This window comes from Mytilus galloprovincialis, chromosome 12 (assembly GCF_965363235.1).
Source record: "Mytilus galloprovincialis chromosome 12, xbMytGall1.hap1.1, whole genome shotgun sequence".
Lineage (NCBI taxonomy): Eukaryota > Metazoa > Mollusca > Bivalvia > Mytilida > Mytilidae > Mytilus > Mytilus galloprovincialis.
The window spans coordinates 70,910,071-70,922,900 of record NC_134849.1 but is presented as its reverse complement, the minus strand read 5'-3'; the positions used below and the strand labels follow the sequence as shown (position 1 = coordinate 70,922,900).

General features: G+C 32.5%; 1 long non-coding RNA gene across 1 annotated transcript; it reads left to right on the top strand.

Annotated features, from left to right (window-relative positions):
• Positions 1-5,751: 5,751 nt before the first annotated feature.
• LOC143053578 (uncharacterized) lies at positions 5,752-12,226 on the top strand. The gene is made up of 4 exons (XR_012971418.1): positions 5,752-5,885; positions 7,011-7,112; positions 8,028-8,169; positions 12,151-12,226. It is a non-coding gene; the product is annotated as an uncharacterized LOC143053578 (long non-coding RNA).
• The last annotated feature ends 604 nt before the right edge of the window (positions 12,227-12,830 follow it).

Here is a 12,830-nt window from a genome sequence, read left to right as displayed (position 1 = left end):
GTTAAATTAAAAAAAATAAACAATAACCAAAAATGTGTAGCTTTAGTTCTCCAAGAAGCTATTTTTACATCAGATGGGTAAGTGAATAAGCGTACAATTTAAATTAAATGTTTGTTTAATTCTATATCTGAATCCCATGTTTGTACTCTCGCTCCAGTTGACACTAACTACCACAAGGAATGTTATGTTTTTTTTTATTAATTTACATTTACATGTTTGCGGTCCATTCATGATCCTTTGCATATGCATTTTTTTTCAAAGTTCACAAATATTATAAAACAATTGTCCTTGTACGTTTTGACCTCAATTTCAATGAGCATACTGGCCTTTAATTAATTACTGACATGCTAATTACAGGAGATTAACAGATTAAACTAGCGTGACCTTTTTAAAAAGTTAGAATATTAAGTTTTCATTTCAATATCAATTGAACTTTTTATATTAATTTGAGATATAAGATTTTTTTATCTGTTATTTACATTTGTATCTGATAAACTTGACCATCTTCTTATTATTAGTTGGACCGTACGCGTACGGTCCGACCGTATGCGTATTTTGAAAAAGTACGCATACGGTCCAGACCGTACGCGTACGGTCCAAATACTCATACGGTCTGGAACATATCCATGGCAACATTGTGCATTTATTTACCATAAAATATTGCAAAAATGGGGGGGGGGGGGGGGGGTGAACATTTCACATATCCCCCAAAAATTTGGATCAAACTAGAGTTTCAATGCCTTTGAGTGATACCTTTTTAGAAACTGTTGACATACATCTTCCTAATGATCAAATAAAAATACGGACTGTCATACAGAAAACAGCCTATATTACATACATGACATAATTTTGATGTTCATATAAACCCAATACGAAGGCTATTTTGATACTCAGCTATTCAAAAATGAATTTTATTGCACACTAGCTCTCATATTTGAAAAATCCACAGGGGCCAAAATGCGAAACTACACACCTATCTGTGGAGTGCTACTTTATGTTATTACAATTCCGGTAAATAGTCTAATTCGGTAGGTCTTTATATATACGAACTATATACGAAGTAACAATTTACCATGTTTACTGCTTATCAACTTTCGTCCTTCGAGAAATAATGTGCGTCTGGCATACATAAAAGTACTGTTTCATTAAGATATACTACGTTTCTTCACATATGATAATGTATATTTGGTGTTAAACATTCGCAAGTCCTATAAAAAATTACCAAATTTCACAAAGAAGACAAGTTAATAAAATTGTCGGTTGTAATGCGTATATACAAAAGTAAGACGATATGGTGTAATTGCCAATGAGATTTTCCATCAGAGACGACATGACATAAAAGTTCTCAACTATAAGTCACCGTACGGGCAAACGACAAAGAGCAATGACAAATGTTATACAATGTGTCTAACCATTTACAGCATGGTTGTTCATTGGTTTAGGTTTCCTTACTCCGAATATATTCTTTTTCATTTGTATATGTGTACGGTTTAATTTGGTACTTTGTATCGGAATATTCATCCTTATTTCGGGTTCATTTCTATCCAAATTTTACGGCAGATTTTCCATTACTATTGTTAAATCATGAAAATCTCCTTTTTGTTCTCTTTCTGGTATCTTGCTGTTATACTCGTACAGCCATTTTCTTTCATTTTGAAAATTAATTTGAACATTCACCTAACAATTGTAAATAGTTTATACCCTCAATGTGAATGAAGATCATTCAGTTTGCACTATATTCCACTAAAAAGTGAACATAAGTATCAACCATACCGTTACCGGAGCAACAGGAAATGGACCTAATGGCCCAATAGATGTTGTCAATTTGTTTTTTTTGTGATTGAAACACCCCATTGAGTGTAGCTTACTTTAGGAATTTCTGAAAGTAATCAGAACCATAAAATTAATAATATTATAACTTATCTTCTTTCCCACTTTTTCTATTTTTTTCATCTTACATATCGGAATTTGTTGGTGAATAATTTCAATTTGATAAAAATATAGTAGAATGACGTTGACGAGGCATTTCTAAATATGCAACACAATTGACTTGGAACATCTGGTTATATACGGAGGCATATTCGGCTTATATCTCTTATGATTCGAAAGCACACATCTGTTGTTAACACAGTTATTGTCCTGCCAAAAAGTAATCCTTTATTGTCGCAGATAATGGCTTTGTTGTCGGTCAGCTGAATCTTTTCAAACTATATGTATAATACATTGTGGAGCATAACAATCCCAATCAAGTTAATAACACCATCATATTGTTGTCACGATTAAAATATTTTATGCCAGACGCGCGTTTCACCTTCAAAAGACTCAACAGAAATGCTCGAATCAAAAAAGCTTAAAAGCCCAAACAAAGAACAAAGTTGAAGAGCGTTGAGGACCCAAAACTCCGAAACGTTTTGCAAAATACAGCTAAGATTATCAATTCTTGGGGGAAAAAAACCCTTAGTATTTCGATAAATTCAAATTTATAACAGTAAAGTTATAAGGTGAAACAAACGGAGAGGAAACCTTAACCAACAGTGGCATCGACCCAGTTGCTGAAAATAAATTTATCATAGATAGCATGATTAAAATCTTTTACGCCAGACACTTATTTCGTTTACAAAAGAATAAAAAATGACACTGGAATCAATAAGGATTAAAGGTCGAAAGAAAATACAAAGGAGCATTAATTGAAGAGCCAAAATTCCTAAACATTTTGCCAAAAAAAGCTAAGAGAATATATTCCTTTGGCAAAATATCCTCAGTATTTTAACAGTTTTAACAAAAATACTTATAATTATGACAAGTTCAATGTAAATTTGTATCATCACACGTCTTGACTACTGTGTTGGTGATACACCCGGGGAGAACAAATTATAAAAATTCGAGAAGATAGCTTTTAGAAAATGCTTTGAGAATATCAAAAGAAAAAAATAGGTTTACCGTAAGTTTCTGTCCGGTTAAAATTTAAAAAAGCAAAATTCTATGTAAATTCCTTCAGAAAATGCCTCCCCTTATAATTCCAATTTAAAAACCTGAAAAGCCATACACAAATAATTCATTTTTGTTCATTTTTTTTATTATTCATAAGTTCAAATATTGTAAATGTATTCTTTAAAGGTCAAACTTTGCTGATTTGATTGAAATCTGGATCTTAATGTTCTCTGCTGTTAACAATCAAAGATTATGGAAAAAAAGTAAAATAACAAAAATACTCCGAGAAAAAATCAATTAAATGGCAAAATCAAATGATAAAAGACACCAATATTACTTTAATTGTGTTAACTGTATCATAATCTTAATAGATGGAAAATAAATTACGCGTTGAACATTTAATTTGCAAGATGCGGAGAAGGACATATCTGTTTGATGTTCGTACAGCAATTTGTTTTGTTCCTTTTATTTTGAAATGTTTTTATGCAAATGTTCACAAATATAGCAACCTTTACAGTTATCGCTTCGCTGCAAAAGGGACGTTATCATATTTAAGGGTTTGTTGTTACAAGTAATGGATAAATTCCGGATTTGTCATGCTTTTTCATTGTTAGTTGGTCTATCTATGTCTGATGATACGGATAAATCTTTATAGATGGATAAAGTAATATAAAAAAATCAATAGAAATAAATAAATGGATACGAGTTTAGACTCAAATAACTCATCCTCCGAGTTGGCATGCATTTTGGACTATTAAAAATATTCCTGAATTTTAAACGAACATGTTCTGTGGTTTAATCAAAATTCAAATATTTATGTAAGTGTTGTGAAGACATGGTAATTTTTATAATTTATTGCTTAGGCCACACCAATTTGATTCCTTGTTCGACGGACCCGCCCGCACCTATTTTTTTCAAAACAGAATTTTTTTATTTTTTTTATATTCCCGCTCCCCGCATCCGGAAATGTAATCATGTCCATTTCCCGCACCGTTTTTTTTGGTAAATATTATTAAATGAGATCAAGATTTGTTTTTTAAATCACAGTCTAACCTGTATATAACGATTTAAACATAAAAGCACCCCACCACACTGTGTAATTATATGTGAGAATATTTGTTTCAGCATGAAACCTATTTATCCAAAAGGGGAGTGCTCCGATATAAATTTATAACAGCGGAAATACCCGTAAAGAACAAAAAAAATGGTTTCTTTCCCTCTTACTTTTATTCCCTATCAAAAATGTTCGTTGTTAAAATAAAGTACAAAGAACTTCTGAAGGATTTGCCTTCAACTGCAATTATATTGTATGCTGACGAAACAAAACAATCCATAGCCGCTGCATGTTTATGAACCTGTCCTGATTGATTCAGGGGTCTGTCGTTCAGCAGTTATCGTTTGTTGATGTTGTTCATTGGTATTTTCCCGTTTGGATATATAAATTAGATCGTTGGTTTTCCTGTTCGAATTGTGTACATTAATAATTTTGGGGTCCTTTATAGCTTGCTGCCCTTTGTTTAAGGCTGTACTTTGACCTGTGTTTGTTATTATCAGGTTGAGAACAACCCTCCCTCAGACAAAAGGTCATTTTACTGATGTAGAAAAAAAAATAAAATAGAAATACCAAGGATTTGTATAGTTCATCTATACAAAACCTTTGAAAACAATTTTTTTGAGGGGTCCACTTACATGACTTATTTTGAAATATAATGATATTAAAATGTTAAAGCAGAGACATATAATATGTTTCTGGTTAAAGTAAATGTGTTAATTTAACATGGTTATACCAGGAATATTACAAAATTCTTGGACATGTTTTGACCATTTGATACCAGATAGATATATAGTTCTTTGAGAAAATATGAGCCCTTTGTACAAACAAATAATTACTCGACCCAAATTTTGGAGTCCAAAAATCCGTAGAACAAGAAATTAAATTGGTGTGGCCTTATAGTCTATTGACTATGCTGAACCTATATGGTATAACGATACACAAGAACAGAGTTATCATAATTCGCAGTATAAGTTGTCAAATGGTTCTACACGCGAGTACGAACTTATACAAAATTTAGTCCTGGTATCTATGATGAGTTTATTTACCACCATATGCGTAAGAAGTGTATATACCTTTAGTATTTAAAACAGTGGCTAATGTGTCTTAAGATAATAGATAAAAGCACTCAAATCAGCAAGAATTAAACTATTGTCTGGAATCGATTATTCTCCACCAGACACCAAATGAGATAAAGAAATATAATCACTCTGGCAACAACTCAATGCCATATCACAATTTAAAGCAATCATGCCCTTTCTTGCTTATAAATAGCAAACTTGATAGTTAATATTATGCAAGGTTGCTGTGTTTAAATCAACAGAATACTTGTATAAACAAAATTTGTGTGTAAGTATGACCATCAGTATCCAAATCAGATAGCTGTTTGGAACTTCTTTTAGAAGACACATTTTTTTTAGCAAAATGATATCACTTGGCGATATTTTCCCTTTGCTACAGATTATTCTATTATACGGCACAAAAGAAGTGTTCTATGAAACAGCATACTGTTTAAAGTATATTATCTATCTTACAGTAAATTGCTAGCAGTTCAACTCTGATTATAATGCGCATGATGTCGTGAAAAAAAAAACCCTACTCACATTCAAAAAGAAATATTACATATGCCTAACTCTCTAGATATCACACAGGTACCTGTAAAATATTGACGTCATAAAACAAAACATCTGACGCCACAATGGAAAAGTGATTGTGTATGATGTCAAAAGTTCAAGCGGCCAGGTCAGCCGGGATTAGCGATAAGGTGTATCTTCATGGTAATGTTGTCGAAGAGGACATTACTCTGGATTTAGAAAAGAAGACTATGATAGTAAATGCTGGTGATGTTAATCATCTAGGTCCCACATGGCATCAAACTATTTATCATCATGATTTCAACTTGGTATGTAATTTTCTCATGAGCTAAGATTTGTTGCGCGAAAATATAATTCTCGAATTTGTCAATGTTTGACATGTCGGAATATTCGTTATGAAGTCTGAGGTATATTGGACTTCATTTCTTCCACATAATAACATTATTATATTAATTATCTGAAAATATAAATAAATGTATATGTTTACATGGAGCAGAATTGTCACAAAATCGTTTTAAAATAGAACAGGCAGTGCTTTTACGTTTATACACTATATCGAAGGGAAAATGAAAAGAACAAAAAAATCAACCGAAAATAAAAAGGTCCACAGTGATAACCATATTTTCTACCAAGCGTTTGAAAATCTCAATTTATAAATCACAACATTTTAAGCTAAGATATATACTAACAACATTTTCAGGGTATCAAAACAAAATACCAATTGCTTTGTTACGCGTTAATCGTTTATGGTCATGTTATACGGACTTCATTTACATGTTTCTTTCCTGATGAAAAACTGCTCCCTCAGGTATGCGAGGAAGGACAATACCACTACGAAGAACTAGCTGACTAATACAATAAATTGTTTTTGAACCTAAATGTTGAAAGACTAAAACAAAAACCAAAATAAAGTTCACCCTATTTCTAGGCATGATTTTTCGAATGCGTATTGATTCGCATATATCCTGATGTATACACACCAGAACACGCTTATCCCGTTTTAAACCTGTTAGGAATTCACACATCACTATGACATTTTCATTTGGTTATGACATGGAATTTTAAGAATCGACACAAAACCTTTGTCCCTTATACATTGAGGTAAATACTATAAGGATGAGGTAAATTCTCTGAATTTTAAGCCACTGTCATACAAGTGAGAAGTTTAGCTAGCTATAGAACCAGGCTTAATCTCACATGTTATACATAATAAAATGCATGCACCAAGTCACGATGATAAAAATTGTTATCCATTCGATTGAAGTATTTTACAATTTGCTTATGGACTTTCCGTTTAGAAGTTTCTTAGGAGTTCAGTATTATCCTTTTTACAAATACACGGATGTTCAATTGAATGCAACTTAATTGTTCGCAGGTGGAATCAGATTTAAACCTTATTTTTAGAGAGCAATATTTTGATCGATTATTTTCAGGCACGGTTGGCTATAAAAAAGTGTTGATGATGGGATATGTTTTATAACACGTATAGAGGAGAATCTAGCAGAAATAAGTGGCAGATTGCACAATATGACAAGGTCAGTATTATTTGTGTGTTTATCCGATATCTATATGTATCCTTGTTTTTATCCAATTGGTTAGCATTTAAGATACACAACGACATATTGTAACAAAAATGTTTCGTTGGGATACTGTTTAATTCACTGGTGACCCAGATTTGTTGTTTTTCTCAATCGATGGATGGATTGAACACCGGTATACAATGCTGCCTTTATGTACCACTTTGTTGCCTTTACTACATTTACAGTATAGGTGTACATTTTGCTGAGTACACTTTTGGTTCATAATATTGCCATATTGTCTACATTTAAAAAAATCACAAAACTGCAAAGAAAATTCAAAACGGAAAGTCCCTAAGCGAATGGCGAAATCAAAAGCTCAAACACATCAAACGAATGTATAACTACTGTCACCTTCATAACTTGATACACACAAATTCTTATGTAGAAAATGGTGGATTAAACCTGATTTTATAGCTAGCTAAACCTCTCACTTGTATGCCAGTATTTTCTAGTTCGTAAAAATATTCTTAGGAGGATAATATACTAATTTGTTATGAATATGGATGAATTGAAAGGTTAAATTTCTCGCTACATTGAAGACTTGTTGGTGACCTTCTGCTGTTGTTTTTTTCTATGGTCGGCTGGTTGTCTCTTTGGCACATTCCCCATTTCCATTCTTAATTTTAAATATACGTCGATGACACAGCAACCCAACCAACGGTAAATACAAGAAAATAAAGACACTGTCTTTAACAATAGACTCTTGTAGAAATACAATATTTTAAGCTCTGAATGGCCCTCCCCTATCTATAATACCATTATTTATATCACATTAGATACAAGTAATAGTTTGATTGAATGTTTTATATAATTTTAAATATTGATGATTGGCCTACTATTGCATCATCATTTTATTTACACATATTTCAGCCACGTTTTTGCAACAAACCCACCTCATCACAGGTATAAAGTAAATGCTCATAGTTTGAAGCGAACGGATGTAGTAAGATTTGCTGGAACTAAATAGCTAACTTTTGATACAAAACTATATACGCGCACAGATTAGCAAACGGTAACGTACAATTTGCAATTTGATCTAAAAATGTATTTAATTCTACGAGAAAAATAAAAAATTAAAAAAAAACCAAGACGATGATTACATACTCTAAAGTGCGATGATCATGTTAATGGCGATGGTCTACGCTCAAGTACGATGATGTCTCACGCTAAAGTGCGATGGAAGATCGCGCTAAAGTGAGATAGACTAAAATTTAAAGGTAGAGGGTTTAAACGTTAAAGTACATAATTGTTTGAAAAAAACCTCATTTTGCAAAAGCTATAATGCTAAGGTATAACATATGTGATAGGCTTTATAACTCACCGGTAGTCTTAAGTTATTGTTTGCATATAAGAAGACTGATCACGTTATAATTGTTAAAAAAGGTAATTTGGGTGTCACAAAAAAACTATTCTTCCTGTAATGATTTTTTTCACAATTCGGGGGAATTAAGTATACTATTTGGACATTTGGCGTAACTGGTATTTCTTCTTGTCTTTCAATTATGTGAACACCTCCCCTTAAAGTCGCCATTGTAAATTACAAATAAAAAATTCATTCATTTTCGGAATATGTTACAATAGGTTTAAGCTTTAATTTAAATGAGGGAAAAGGGCGATGTTCTCAGAGCTTTCTCCTTTTTCGTATCGTATACAAATACATGATATATTTTTCATGAAAATTTATCGACGTTACTTTTCAATAACATCGACAATATTTTAACTGGAAACGAAAAGTAAACTGCATGATAAAGAATGATTCATATTATGTATCCATTCGCTTCCAATAGACACATGTTGTAGCTAGGAGACTCATGCGTAAACTATATTGTATCTATATAGTAAAATGGTCGACTGAAGGATACTAGTATTTCTTCCAACATACGAAAAAAAACCCCACATTTGCTTCATTCGACAAAGCAATTAAGTCATGTACATTTGGTTTAAAAGTTTGGAATCATATATATATTACATTCATCTTCCGTCCATCTTTGGTTGGTATTGATTACTGTTTACGTCATAATCTAAGTACGTTTCTTACATCTATACTTTCGCAGACCATTGGACTTTAGCATATGGATGCATTGCACTTAAGAAGCGCAAACTATTAAACTTTAGCGTATGGATGCATCGCACTTAAGCGCAGACCATTGGACTTAAGCGTATGGTGGCATCGCACTTAGGCATAAACCATCATACTGAAGGGTATCGAGGGATCGCACTTAAGCGCAGACAATCATACTTTATGGTATGGAGGCATCGTACTTAAGGGCTTACCATCAGACTTTATTGTGTTGAGGCATAGCAATGTAGCGAACAGCCAGACTTTAGCGTATGGATGCATCGCCCTTAAGCGCAGATCATCATACTTTAGCGTTTGGACGCAACACACATAAATGCAGACCACCCGACTTTAACGTATGGATGGATCGCACTTTAGCGTAACCGTCATACTTTAGCATTCCCATTGCATTTTAGAGTCCCACATATATATGTTAACTAATTGCACGAAACTACTACTGTGTCTCAGCTTTTATGAAATAGTTTTTGCTGTCTTATGTTGCACATATTTAGATACCATAATATTTACCAGCAATTAGTACATAAAATGTTTATTTTCTGCGTTTGTGACAATTTTGAATTTGCAAGTTGGGAGCCCAACATGGCGACGCACCAAGTCTGACTTCCTTTGGTTAAAGTGTAGTTTTAAATTCTTTATAATTTATGAGATTTGAACATCACAATATGGAATAATTATTTCAACGGTATCACAGAAAATGAGCAATTACCTGTTGACTAAAAACAATAAGGCCTTATTTTGTAATTCATTTATCAATATTCAGCAAACTTGCACTGAATACAAAAGTTAATATAATTAGAAAAAGCTACAACTTCCAAGTTGAAAGTGGTGAGGCTGCAAATATCCTTTCGGAAATTTTACGGATGCCATCACGAGTTGGGTGACCGTTACAGAATATTTGTTTCACGTATGACGACATATATATTCAAATCGTCGTAACAACAATCCCGTCCTGCTTTCACGAATATGACCTACCAAATTAGATTTATCATCATTTACTTACATCAGTAACACAATGGGTGACACAAGATCAAGTTAACCGACCTGTTCGACTATGATCAGCCACGAATTTGACGTATAAAAATATACTTTAACTCATTGACGTTCCCATCGATACTCTGGTACCGATGGGCTATGTTTTTGGGCAACTAGCTTGCGTAAAGTATTGAATCTTTGACATTTGTCTACGTACAGAAGTGGTTGAAGGCTCAAAAATCAATTCCCTATATCACAGCTGTGTGATTCATGGTGCCTTAAACTTCTTCCGAGTACGGTTTGGTATCAAATCGTCCCTAACGGACAAAATTTTCTCCTGTGAAAACCGTTTTTTTTTTAAATTTGAACACAATATTTCCGTAGAGTATGGAAAAATATACTGTTGATTTTGGGGGCAACATAACTTTTTTTTATTAACTACGCCGTGTATTTTTGAGGGAAACTATTTACAGTATGATTAAAACTTGTATTCAAGTTAAATAAACGATTAAAGAGTACCAACGCAATCATTAACTTGAAATGCACTCTCAATGTGTGGTCAGTTCTTACCAAACTAACTGAAAAAGAGACAAAAAAAAAAAAAGACAATAAGTCATGAAATGATTTTGAGAAGTTGAAATAGACGTAACAGAACATTGTTTCTGAAGTGCATGGTTATGGAAATGCCGAAAACACTTTTGTTGAAATAAAGGAACCGGTAAAAGTTTAGAAAAAAAAAAAGGCAGACTAAAGTATGATATCATCCTTTATTTGCTCAAAATGATGGGATTTACAACAATTATATGTTATATTGAGACTTAATTTCTAAACGTAAACAGGCTGATTATTTGTTTACTCTCACTTCGTTAATGGAAGAGTTAACTACTAAAATTTCAATACTTTAAACTGGTACTCCAGCGGTTTAGTGGGAAGCTGTACTAGCCCACAGCAGGAAGATTGCATGTTCGAACCTCAAAGCCGGAAGTGAAAAAATAATTTCCTATATTAAATGTAACTTAACTTAATTTTACTTTACTTTCAATTTCAAAAAGAGAGTCATGAATACATACAAAACTCAAATTAAAAACAATGTTTGTATGTTTTTAAAGAATGTGTGTCCAAATTGCACCCCCCTCCCCTAAACAAAAACATCATAGGCCCAAAACCCCAAAGTTATTATTGGTAATTCATTGAATTTTTACTTTTAAAGTCAAAATTCTATGTACTCTTGAATAAACATAATTAAGCCTGAAATTTGTGTCAAGGATTAGATTTGGACGAAAAAACGGCTGAAATCCGTTATTTTGCATGTTGCATCAACTTTTGGAAAGTATATAGCACGTATTTCCTCCAACTATACCATAATGGCAACTTTTCTGTTTCTATCAGACTTAGTCCATTGCTTTGACAACGAAACTATATCCTATTAGCCAGTAAAAAAGTCTCTACACAACCTTTTTCGCAAGAATTTTGTATTTTTTTTATTTTTTTCCGCAAGTCACGTAACTTTTAGACAGATAACACGTAACTTCAAAAGACAACATTTCTGATATATTAAATATTTTGAAATATTTAATCAATGATCTCTCAAATGGACCCGAAATGACCTTTGTGTGAGCATCAGTGCGAATGCAATATGCGATTGAACTTTGATAGTGTCTTTCCATAAGTTTTCGTCCAATTTGGTGGAACGTGAAAGGGTTTAGTAACATTCATCGTTTAATTAGGTCCATGCACAATTCGCTTTTTAATTCAGATTTGAACATAATTATCTCTACCGTACGACTATGATAACGAACACGTGCATTTGCATTTCGTTTCCAATGTGAACAACGGATCCACTACTATTATTATAAAATGACATCGACAATTCAATTGTGCAACTTTTGGAGAATATAATAATTAAAACCATTGAAATTTAGCATTTTTATTTTTTAACAGAAGTAATGCAAAAACATACAAATCGAATGCAAGCATTTCGGGCCATTTGTGGTTGCTCGGATCATGAAATGATACCAGGTTTGTAAAGTTGTGAATTATAAAAAAAACCTTACCAATCGAGTATTGGTAAAAAAAAGTTAAATACCTGGTTGGCAGGTTTTCATTTGTATACGTATGTCATACTTATAACAATTATTAAAAAACTTAATTAGTCGAGGTTATAAAGTTTGTCTGACTGATTATCATTGCCATTATGTAAAAGAAACTTTTGGCTTATCTTGACCTAAGTTAAGTGTTATAAACAACCAGGTTAATAAAGGTTATTAATCATTTGCCCTTAAGTTTATATATGTTAGGCAAGCAGAGAAATCCTTCATTGAAAAAATATAATGCTTCTCATTATTCAAGAGTTGGTTGTACCCCATGTGCAGTGCTTTTGTGTAGCTTTTGTGTTTTATATTATTTTAAGAATAGTCCCATTTCTGTCTACCCTTGTCTGATAAAATATAAAATTAATTAAGAGGTGAGATTGACATGTTTCTATTATTTTTATGTTGTCAGAATGTCTTAAAGGTTTAAAGATAATGCGAAACATAATTCTCTATTTTGTTGTGTCGACTTTAATATTATTTGTTTTTTGCTTTCTCTGTAATTAGTGTTGTTGTGTGTGTTTGTGCTTT